This window comes from Gekko japonicus, unplaced genomic scaffold, assembly GCF_001447785.1.
Source record: "Gekko japonicus isolate JY-2015 unplaced genomic scaffold, Gekko_japonicus_V1.1 scaffold34, whole genome shotgun sequence".
In the NCBI taxonomy this organism is placed as follows: Eukaryota; Metazoa; Chordata; class Lepidosauria; order Squamata; family Gekkonidae; genus Gekko; species Gekko japonicus.
In genome coordinates this window covers 1802324-1813377 of record NW_015173673.1, presented here as the reverse complement: position 1 = coordinate 1813377, position 11054 = coordinate 1802324, and the positions used below count along the sequence as shown (strand labels likewise).

The window sequence follows — 11054 nt, the reverse complement described above, 5'->3', positions numbered from 1 at the left end:
GGAGAGGACCTGAGAGATATTTTGGCAGTGGCTTTAGCACCACTAACTGGCAACGAAGCGGAAAAAATAAAAGAAGAAATGGATTTGGTCTATAGGGCCTACTCCAATTTCACAAGAAAAAACAAGTTGCCGGCAGAAGTGGTTGTGAAATTCTCAAAACAGCGTCTCAGGGACCAGATTTTAAAGGTTACATCAGCGTCACCCCTGAAAATTGGAGATCAAATGATCAGGATTTTGAAAGATGTTCCATTTGAAATCAGAATGAAAAGAAAGGAATATAAAGGCTTGACCACCTTCTTGCAAAAACATCAAACGAGTTATAAATGGCTGGTGCCCGAAGGACTGGTTTTCAAGTTCAAAGAGAAAAGAGAAAAAATAGACTCTATCTTTAAGGCTCAAGATTTCTTGAAAAGGCACGTCAGTAAAGGAGAAGGAGCAGAACTGGCCAAGTGGATGTCATCACTAAGCGTGGAAGACAGCAGCTCGGAGGGAGAGGTGAAGGACGAAGAAGCCGGAGAAGCGACGGGATTGAAATACAACTTGAGAGAAAAGAAAGGAAAAGACCCCAAAGTTTAAAAACTTTCTTTTTTTTATTTTTCGGATTACACTTTGAAAGAGAAATTAATCTCAGAAGGACATTACTAATATATTAATTGCCTTATTCAACAGAAACAGAAGAAAAGAAGAACGCCCGACGGTAGAAGATATTATGGACTGTTTACTTTTAATACTAAAAGATTAATATACTAATACTTTAACACCACTCATCTTTCCTTTACCCCTCTATATACCCTCGCCCCTTTCTGAACTTTAAGCGAAATATCTCTCCTTTTTAGGAGAGGGAATAAATCATTTATTTTAAAAAAACAAAGGAGCACCCCGGGATGTGATATCAGAGTCATGTGACAGGAAGAGGGGGAGCTGGACCATAACCAACAGACCGAAAGGGCTAAGGACAAGAAACAAAAAACAGTCATCAAGAGGTTCCGGTGATGTCAGGGGGTGTGGCCTTATGACACACTTCCAGTGATGTCAGGGGGTGTGGCATATGCTAATTAGTTATGCTAATGAGCTACGGCAGCTCTTTTTCTACCAAAAGACCCCTGGTAGAGCCTACAGTCTAGATCCATTACTCATGGGTATAATGACACCTTGGGATTCCAAGTCAGTGCAGATGTAAATCTGATTCCCTGTTAACTGAAGTTAAAACATGGGAAGTCAGCTGCAGCTAGGGGCTCCAGGCAGGAAGGGTTGCACTGTGTGGCAACTGGTGGCAGGGCTGTGGGCAGGGATGAGGACGAAGGCCCGTAACACTGGCTGTGGCATCGTGTTATTTCAGGTTTTAAAAAAGGAAGTGAAATAGGTAGCTGTAGGAATTGCAAGAAACTCTGTGGTTTTGCCACAGAGTTTCTGCTGATTCCTAGAGCTGCCTTATGTCATTTCCAGTTTTTAAGACGAAGTGATGTGACACGACAGCTGGCGTTGTGGGATCTCCCACTCCTGCCCTGATTGCAGGCTTATTTCTATCACTCTACTACTCTTGGGTGCAGATTCCCCTCCCCCACCTTAACCATCACCAGACTGTAATGATGAAGGAGAATGTGAACACTGACCTTAAGCACAGGTCACATTAGGTAATTCCTATTGAACCAGGAACTAAAACCACATGATGGAGAGACATGTAGGATTTGGCTCAAATGAAGCCCTGTTTGCATAGCTTCATTGATCATGATAACTTGACCTATCATTGTTAACCTGATATCTTGATACGTTTTCCTCTATGCATGTGCTGCTGCCTTGAATAAATCTTGATGTTTCTTCCAGGATTTCTAAGATTATGACCAGTGAGAGCAAAATTGATGCTGTGATTGACAAAGAACAGGAAGTAGCAAATTCCCTCCCCTGCCCTTCCTTGGTCAATCCAGTATACTGTACAAAAAGCTCTTTACTGCTTCTCCAACACCTGACAAGCCTGGGCAATATGCTAAACTTAACCACATAGAGCTCATCAATATTTTTAATCTGCCTCTTAACTCTTTGCCTTCTCTAGATTTATTTGTACTGGGCTGTGAAAGGTTGCTAAGAGAGCATTTCATCATAGCAAGAAAGGGGACCACAAATTAGAAAATGTGATGCAGTCTTTATAAATACTTTCTAACATGGGTTTATTCATCCTCACATAGTTTTTTGGGGTATGTGGAGTTAAATACTTAACATTTTTGGGGTGGAGCCATTAGCCCTGACCTGGATAGCCCAAGCTAGCCTGATTTCCTAAGCAGAGTTGTCCTTGGCTAGTATTTGGGCGGGAGACCTCCAAGGAATACCAGGATTGTGATGCAAAGGCAGGCAATGCTAAACCACCCCTGAATGTCTCTTGCTTTGAAAACCTCATGGGGTTGCCATACGTCAGCTGTGACTTGAGTGCACTTTCCACCACCATGGCCTAGTGATAGAACATGCGCAAGGTCCCAGGTTCGATCCCTGACATCTCCAGTTAAGATGATCAGGTAGTAAATGATGTGAAAGGTCTCTGTTTGAGAGTCTGTAGAGCTGTTACTAGTCAGAGCAGAGAATAGTGACTTTGAGAAACCAGTGGTCTGATTCAGTATACTGGAGCTTCATGTGTTGAAGCTACATTATACTGTCTTACACTGAATCAGACCAATGGTCTATCAAGGTCAGTATTCTCTACTCTGTCTGACAGGGGCTCTCAAGGGTTTGGGGTAGAGGTCTTTTATGTTATTCTTTGAACTGGAGATACCAGGAATTAAACCTGGGACCTTCTGCATGCAAAGCAGACACTTTACCACTGAGCCACAGCTCCTTCAGTTTCATATGTTATTTCCAGATTTCCATAGAGTGAATGCTTTTTCCTCTCAAACTCAAATTTTTAGTCAGAAGTAGCTCCATTGTCAGGGCAAACACACTTCATGGCCCCCCATCTGCAATCAAGAGTAGATTCAATAATAGCAATTTGCTTGGTCTAGCCAACCACAGTCTAAAAGTAAAATTAGCGCTTACTGAAAGAAAATTACCTTTTTCAGCACTTTTATTAAATTGGCTAGTACTTAAGTTACTCAAATAACTATAAACTGTTTTCTATTATATATTATTTTGAGCAACACATTGCTGACTACATTATAATGCTGGTTAAGCTGCCTGGTTGCTATTCTGTATAATATAAAAATGAGCACTTGTTGTGTTTAAACACAATTCCAGCTGTAAGAGAATTTTGAAATTCAAGTAGGAAGAATGATCAACTAAATAAAATCCTTTAAGTGTGTTGATAACCACAATGTTCAGTTAAGCAATACTTGAAAGCAGTTTGATTTCATGGTATGTGTACGTCAATAGCTACCCAAGGAAACTTAAATTATTATTTTTAACAATAAGGGAGTTTTCCGTTTGGGAGACAAACCATTCTGTATCGCAGAATGGGTCACCAGTATAATTTCTCTGCATAGGAAATCTCTTTCACCCCATTCATTCAAACAGCATGGCTTTATTGGGTGGATTGTGTTGTGGAATTGTAGAGTTTAAATATTGCAGACCTGTAGGTTTCTTTTAAGGGACGCCTTTCTGCATCATTTGCCCCAAAATCTGTGTACATTTGCCACATTTGAAAACCCTATGGGGTCATCGTAAATCAACTGCATTTTCCACCACCATGTACATCATCCAAATTAAGTTACTCTGGTTGTAGTTAGAATATTCTCATTATGAGCCCATTCGAAATAAACAGTTGAACCAGTTCCTTACAAATTTTTCTGGTTCAGAGGAGAAATGTATTACATTTTTGTTGGCTGATGCTATCCCAGACGTTACTCTTAAGGTGGCTACTTTTATTTTCCTGTCATCATTTATAAGGAAGAAATTAATTTCATCTGCTCCTACCAGAATATTAGTCAAACTATTATAATTATTTCATATTTTAGCATTCAGTATTTTTATTGTACTAATTATTACTTTATATATTTTAAATTCTGTTTATTTTGCTATGCCGGAATGTTTTAATTCTCTGTCTAGATGTGAATTGTGTGTAGGGGGTTATCTGTTTCGTTGTTATGGCCTGTGGCTACAACAATAAATATTTTTGACTTTGAATAGCGTTCTAAAACCAGTTGGTTTGCTGGGGAGTCAAAGGTCTGAGAAGAAACTTAGCAGAAGAAACAGTCTTTACCTAGGCTTCCAGAAAGCTTTTGATAAAGTTCCTCATCAAAGGCTCCTAAGTAAACTCAGCAGTCATAGGATAAGAGGACAAGTCCTCTTGTGGATTAAAAACTGGTTAATTAACAGGAAACAGAGTGAATATAAATGGGCAGTTTTCACAGTGGAAGTTGGTTAAGCAGTGGGGTACCACAGGGCTCAGTACTAGGTATGTTGCTTTTTAACTTGTCCATTAATGATTTGGAGTTGGGAGTAAGCAGTGAAGTGGCTAAGTTTGTGAATGACACTAAGTTGTTCAGGGGCAGTGAAAACCAGGGAGGACTGCGAGGTGCTCCAGAGGGATCTGTCAAGGCTGTCAAGGCATCAACATGGCAAATGAGGTTCAATGTGGGCAAGTGCAAAGAAATCCACATTGGAGCTAAAAATCCCAACTATAAATACATGTTGATGGGGTCCGAACTGACGGTAATTGACTAAGAGAGAGATCTTGGAGTCATGGCAGATAACTCAGCTGAAAATGTCCACACAGTGTGCGACTGCAATAAAAAAGGCAAATGCAATACTGGGGATTATTAGGAAGGGAACTGAAAACAAATCAGCCAGTATCATAATGCCCCTGTATAAATCTATGGTGTGGCCTCATTAGGAATAATGTGTACAGGTTTGGTCACTGCACTTCAAGCAAAGATATTATGGCATTGGAAAAGGTGCAAGAAAGAACAACTAAAATGATTAAGGGGATGGAACACTTTTCCTATGAAGAAAGGTTAAAGAGGTTTACAATATTATGCATGGGACAGAGAAGGTAGAGAAAGAAGTACTTTTCTCCCTTTCTCACAGTACAAGAACTGGTGGGCTTGCAATGAAATTGATGAGCAGTAGTTTTAGAATAGATAAGTACTTCTTCACCCTAAGAGTAATTAACATGCGGAATTCACTGCCGCAGGAAGTGGTGGCAGCTACAAGCATAGACATCTTCAAGAGGGGATTGGATAAACATATGGAGCAGAGGTCCACTAGTGGCTATTAGCCACCAGGTATAGATGGAACACTATGTCTAGGGCAGTGATGCTGTGTATTGAACTGGATAAGCCATTGGCCTGATCCAACATGGCTTCTCTTATATTCTTAGAAAACAGCTCTACATAACTCGTAAAACATATATCAACCTCCATTCTATATGCTTTACAAATTAACTGCATCTATTAGACATTCAGGATTAATAAAGCTGATCCAGCACACCTGTCGTGCCCAACTTTATTGACTTCCACACTTTTACGATTGATCCAAAGTAGCTGCCACAATTCTGGCACTTATATATAGAATAGTAGGGTTTCCTAATTCATGCCTTGGAACTGGTGTGATGTGTATGTTCTTTTCCTTGTTTGATTCTGGAGACTTTTCAGCCTGCTTCCCTTTACAAGATTCCTATATCGGTCTCAGGAGACACAGGACTGACTAATGTTAATAGATGAAAAGACTCCTCCTAAGCAGCAGTTTGTACAGTCTGCACGCACAGCCTTTAGCTCCTCCTCGTCTTCTCTTTTTTACAAAAACAAGCTGTACATTGAGATTAATACCGAAATCAATGTACATAATGCATGTGCCATGTCCATACCACATCCTTTGCAGCAAACTCGTCATTGCCGAATATAGTCACTAACAAAGAGTTAGCCTTAATGGAGAAGGGGTGTAACTCAGTGGCAGGGCACATGCTTTGCATGCAGAAGACCCCAGGTTCAACACCCAGCATGTCTGGATAAAGTATCCCAGGGAGCAGGGCCTGGAAGTATTTCCTGGAGGGCTATAGACACAGTATTGAGCTAGATGGACCAATGGGTTTGACTCTATAAGCTTCATAGACTAATGTGCTATTTGGATTTTTCTTGCAGAGTTAACCAAAAATGTCTTCATATTTTTCATGTCATAACTGTAGGCAAAAATAATTTCAGTAGCCCATTAACCCTGTAATTCAGTCTGGTAATGGGTTCAGTGTACATCTGTGTTAATGTTCGATATTATATCAGAGTAAAACTATGCAATGTGAGAAGAGGGGGGCTGAAGGGCCTAAGATAACAACACTATGTGACTTGGCAGCGGCTGCTGCTGATTTTACATTGAGCAGTTCTCCTGTTTGGGAGAAAGACCCTGATGTATATGAGAAGAACCTTATAATTAGGGTTGCCAAGTCTGAGTTGAGAAATACCTGGAGATTTGGGGGGGGGGGTGGCACCTGGAAAGGGTGGGGTTTGGGAAGGGACCTCAGCAGGGGATAATATCATACAGTGCAGCCTCCAAAGCAGTCATTTTGTCTTGTGGAACTGAACGTGGTTTGTCTGGAGATCAACTGTAATTGTGGGAGATTTCCAGGTGCCACCTGGAGGTTGGCAACCCTAGTTATAATGGATACCTGTTGAGCTTCCGGGTGTCAGTGGGATTTCAGAAACCAATTACTGCATTTCATAATGCTGCACCAGAGAGTCCCATTTATGGGTTTTGACACGAGTAACACACTAGGCTTTCAGCAACGGATGTGCAGATAGCACACTGTCAACTGTGGGAATTCTGGATATCTTTTCAAGATAAGATAGGCCATACTTGATAGAAAACGTATTAGTGGAAGCTGGGGAGAGATAAAAACAGAAGCATTTCAAGTAGATAACTCCTCCGGCTCCACCCCGCTACGGCATACCCTTTAACAGAGGCTGTCTATTCTAACTGTGTGAAAACAGGCAGAGACCCTCAAGATGTTTAATTGTGTGTCTGTTCAGAATTTATAAAAGCGAGAGACCAGAAAACAAAAGTTGCACACACGTCCATCTCGCTACCACAATCTGAAATGGCAAAACTGCAGTCCTCTGCCAAAGGACTCATGATGGGGTGCTCCTGATTTCAGAGAGGCTCTAAAAAGACACGTAACGGGATTCAGAATTGCAGCCTTAAAGCTGGTTTGAAGAGAAGAAGAAGAAGAAGAGATTGGATTTATACCCCGCCCTTCACTTGGAGTCTCAGAGCGGCTTACAAACTCATTTCCCTTCCCCTCCCCACAACAGACACCCTGTGAGGTGGGTGGGGCCGAGAGAACTCTGACACCAACTGCTCTTTCCGGAACAGCTGTGCCAGAGCTTGTGACTGACCCAAGGTCACATCAGCAGGTGCAAGTGGAGGAGTGGGGAATCAAACCCGGTTCTCCCAGATTAGAGTCCGCACACTTAACCACTATACCAAACTGGCTCTTAGAAAACAGAAGTGCTTCAGGTTTGGCAGATTCCAAAATAACAGCCAAGCTACCTTGTGGCAGTGAAAAATACCAACTCCCCAACGATTGGCACAGTGCTAAGAAAGTTAGGGTAATTAAAGAATCTAAAACATATATACAAAGTTGGCTCTGAGCCCTAGTCAGTCCATTCTTTTTCTGAAATGCCACAGCATTTTTGCGAGCATTTATTTTAGTATACTCTTTTCAGCTTTGGCAGCCCTTTTTAGAGTAATAACTTTCCCCCTTAAATTTAGTGTACATGTTTGCTAAATGGAAGTGCCTTAATATTAATTAGGTGCTTGAAACACTTGCTGAAATGGCACATCTCTTTTGGAATTCTCTGTTCTATAAATCTCTTTCTTATATAGTTAGAAACCAGATTTTTGTAATACTTCACCAGCAGTTTAAAAAAAAAAACCAACCCTTTTCACAGACGCCACAAAATATTGGTGTTCTCCTTTTTTAGAACAGTTGTGTGTACATATCATAGCTTTGGGTCCTTACCTCCAGGTGGAATGTAGAAGCAATTGAGCTGGGTTTCATGGACCATCTTGCCAGTATACTTCACACTGGGTTCCGCCGCCAGGTGCGTAGGGAGGGGGCGATACGCTGAAGTTGCTTGTCGAACAATCGTCTGAAACATCCTGTCCTTCCAAAGAATGTTGCAGAACTCAGATTAAAATAGCAGAACGCTTGCTTGTCAGCTGCACCGTAGCTTTAGAAGAAATTGAGCCGAATAGCCAGGGGAGGCAATAAACTTCAGCAGCCGAATCCTTAAAGTGTGAACTTTTTAGGAAACTTATTTCTTACTGCCTTGAAGTCCAGGCAGTGGCTCTTTCATTACCCTTTCCCTTTCCCATTCTTCCTCACAGCCTTTTTCTTGCTGTCTCTGCCCTGCGTTTGCTCAAAAGCTCCCTCCACCCCCAATAGTTTTACAGGAAAACTTGGCTTGAGCAGTGAAGATAATGGGCTCCATCTGCCTGTCAGTTCATCACCTCCCGAGTCACAGAGGTCTCTGGTTTTCATTCATCACCACCCCCGCAGTTTCTGATAACGTCCCTTCATGTTTGCCGGAAGATGGGCTTCCAAGGGGCGCTTGGATGGATGGCCTTCGCCCAGTCTGAAAACTTCTTTTCCAAAGACACGAAGGATATATTTTTTAATGAGGACCAGTTCAGTATTGTTACAGATCAGCACTAGATATATGGAAGCTCAGACCACGCAATGCATATTTAGGTGCTTTCATCTGTATCCAGTGTGATCCCCTTAAAAAGTGTCTGTTCTGGTGAAAGGGCTGAAAGCAAGCTTCAGATATTTCCCAGCAATTAAAAAATAAGTGCAGGATAGCATCCCCTTAAAAGGAAAGGAATGCAGTCTACCCTTTAACTATGCAACCTTTCCAGTGAAATTAATCTAAGATTGCAAATGGCTTCACAAACTGATCTCAGGAGGATGGGTGAAACTGCTGGGGGTTTTTTTGTGTGCCTGGAGTTATGAATCTTTCAGAAGCAGCATGTGTCAGCGACTTTGTTGCCTTTGCTTTATATTCAGGTTTTATGCAAAACATTAATACATTTAATCTTTAGAGCTTAGATCTGATTAGTGTCTTGTTCAGCCAGGAGACTGCCTTCCTGTAAACGTGCGTTCCTAACTAGAGTGTCAAATGCTGCCTTAGTGCTCAAGATACTGCTGAAGATCCAGGTTGCTTCCATTATTAATGCATTTGATTAAAGCGTGGCTTTGGCTTTCTAAGCCTATGATCGTGTTGTCATTTGGATCATCATTTCTGTTTTATGCAAGCAGCCAGGACTCAGTTAGACAAGATAAACACTGTTACAGGGACTTTTACATCTTCGTACTTTAAATCAGAAGTCGAAACAGATTTCCTGGATTAAAGAACGATTTCCGCTGTCTTAATATTAATGAGTAACTTGTCATGTTGAATATGTAGCTCTGGTTTTGCACACATTACTTTTGTACAGGTAACACCAATCCAGCTAAGTTTGTGTGCTTGCCCAATTAGGAATCATGTAGGACTGCCTTGAAATGGGCCATGTTGGCAGACTTAACACATTGTGAAAAGATGAAAGCCTGTTCAAAATGTTTGCTTTTGTTCTTCAACTGAGTAATGCACGACGTTAGGAGTTTTGCAGTGCTGAGCTGAGGAATGCCACCACCCTTGTCTGGTCAAAGAGTAACTGCAAGGAAATTGGCTACATTAGCCAAAGTTGCTTCCTTGTACCAATTGACTAGAGTAGGTTGGGTGATATACCTTGACTCATGAACAAATGAAGCTGCCTTACAGTGAATCAGACCCTTGGTCTGTCAAAGTCAATATTGTCTACTCAGACTGGCAGCAGCCAGTTTGGTGTAGTGGTTAAGAGCACAGACTCTAATCTGGGAGAACTGGGTTTGATTCCCCACTCCTCCACATGCAGCTGCTGGTGTGACCTTGGGTCAGTCATAAGTTCTTTCAGAGCTGTTCTCTCAAGGGCAGTTCTTGAGAGTACTCTCTCAGCCCCACCTACCTCACAGGGTGTCTGTTGTGGGAAGGGGAAGGGATTGTAAGCCACTCTGAGACTACTTTGGGTAGTGAAGGGCAGGGTATAAATCCAGTCTGTTCTTCTTTTCTCCAGGGTCTCAGGCAGAGGTCTTTCACATCACCTACTGCCTGGTCCTTTTAACTGGAGATGCTGGAGATTGAACCTGGGACGTTCTGCATACCAAGCAGGTGCTCTGCCACTGAGCCACAGCCCTTCCCTAAAGGGCTATAAAGGCAGAAGCTTCAGGCTTCCTTCTTGCTTTGGGCAATAAAGCTCATACTATCTGCAGAAAATTTTCACCTTTGTCTTGCTCCTTTGCCTTCACAGCATCCTCATCCAAAGCGCATCATTTGGTGACAGGATAAAGAACCCACTGTGTTCTGCTCCCTGTTCCATGCAGATTTTGTGGAATACCTAATTCTAGCTCTTTCTTGAGTTAGTCATGTCCATTCCAGCTGTATTTTCAGATGTCAAGACTTCTCATTTGGTACCACTAGTCTTGTTTACCATAAACAGTGGGGTGTCATGATTTGTTCTGGCTTTTAAAAAAATGGTTGGATCCTTATTTTGTATCGTTTTAGTATGCTGATGGAAAGGAGAGGAATTAATGTATCGTACATTTAAAAAAAGTTTCTGGTAGAAGATTTTAGGTAATATACCAGAAAACTTATCATAGGCAGCTCTGTCATTTCAGAGTTTTGTGCAGATGGTAATCACTCTTCATTTTGGATGGGTTTGCCTCATGCTACTTCATGGCTTGTCATTATTTTGCAATTAGGGGTGATGGGGCTGAGGCATAGTGGCCTGCCTACAGCCATCTGATGACACCCTGGCTGGTGCCAATTTAAACTGAAGACTTCCTGTTCCCAGGTCAGACGTGTAGATGCTGTGCTACCCTTGTTCTCTTTATGCTGTTTTAATTAACAATTGTTCAGCAAAAAGAGGAGGGCCAGAGTTATTGAGAAAAGCGGCAGGGTCATGGTACAGTCATCCTTTTTCCTGTAGGAACTGTTTGGACAACTGGGAGACAAGATGCGTTCTGCCCTTTTTCAAGACATAGTTTGAGCAACTGTGTAGGGAACAGA

At 41.8% G+C, this 11054-nt stretch overlaps 1 protein-coding gene and 1 non-coding gene across 3 annotated transcripts in view; one reads left to right on the top strand and one right to left on the bottom strand.

Moving 5' to 3' along the window:
• The window catches only part of DCP1B (decapping mRNA 1B), a 75418-nt gene that overhangs the window by 14740 nt on the left and 49624 nt on the right, over positions 1-11054 (top strand). The window lies entirely within an intron of this gene.
• TRNAA-UGC lies at positions 2753-2824 on the bottom strand. The gene has a single exon. It is a non-coding gene; the product is annotated as a tRNA-Ala (tRNA).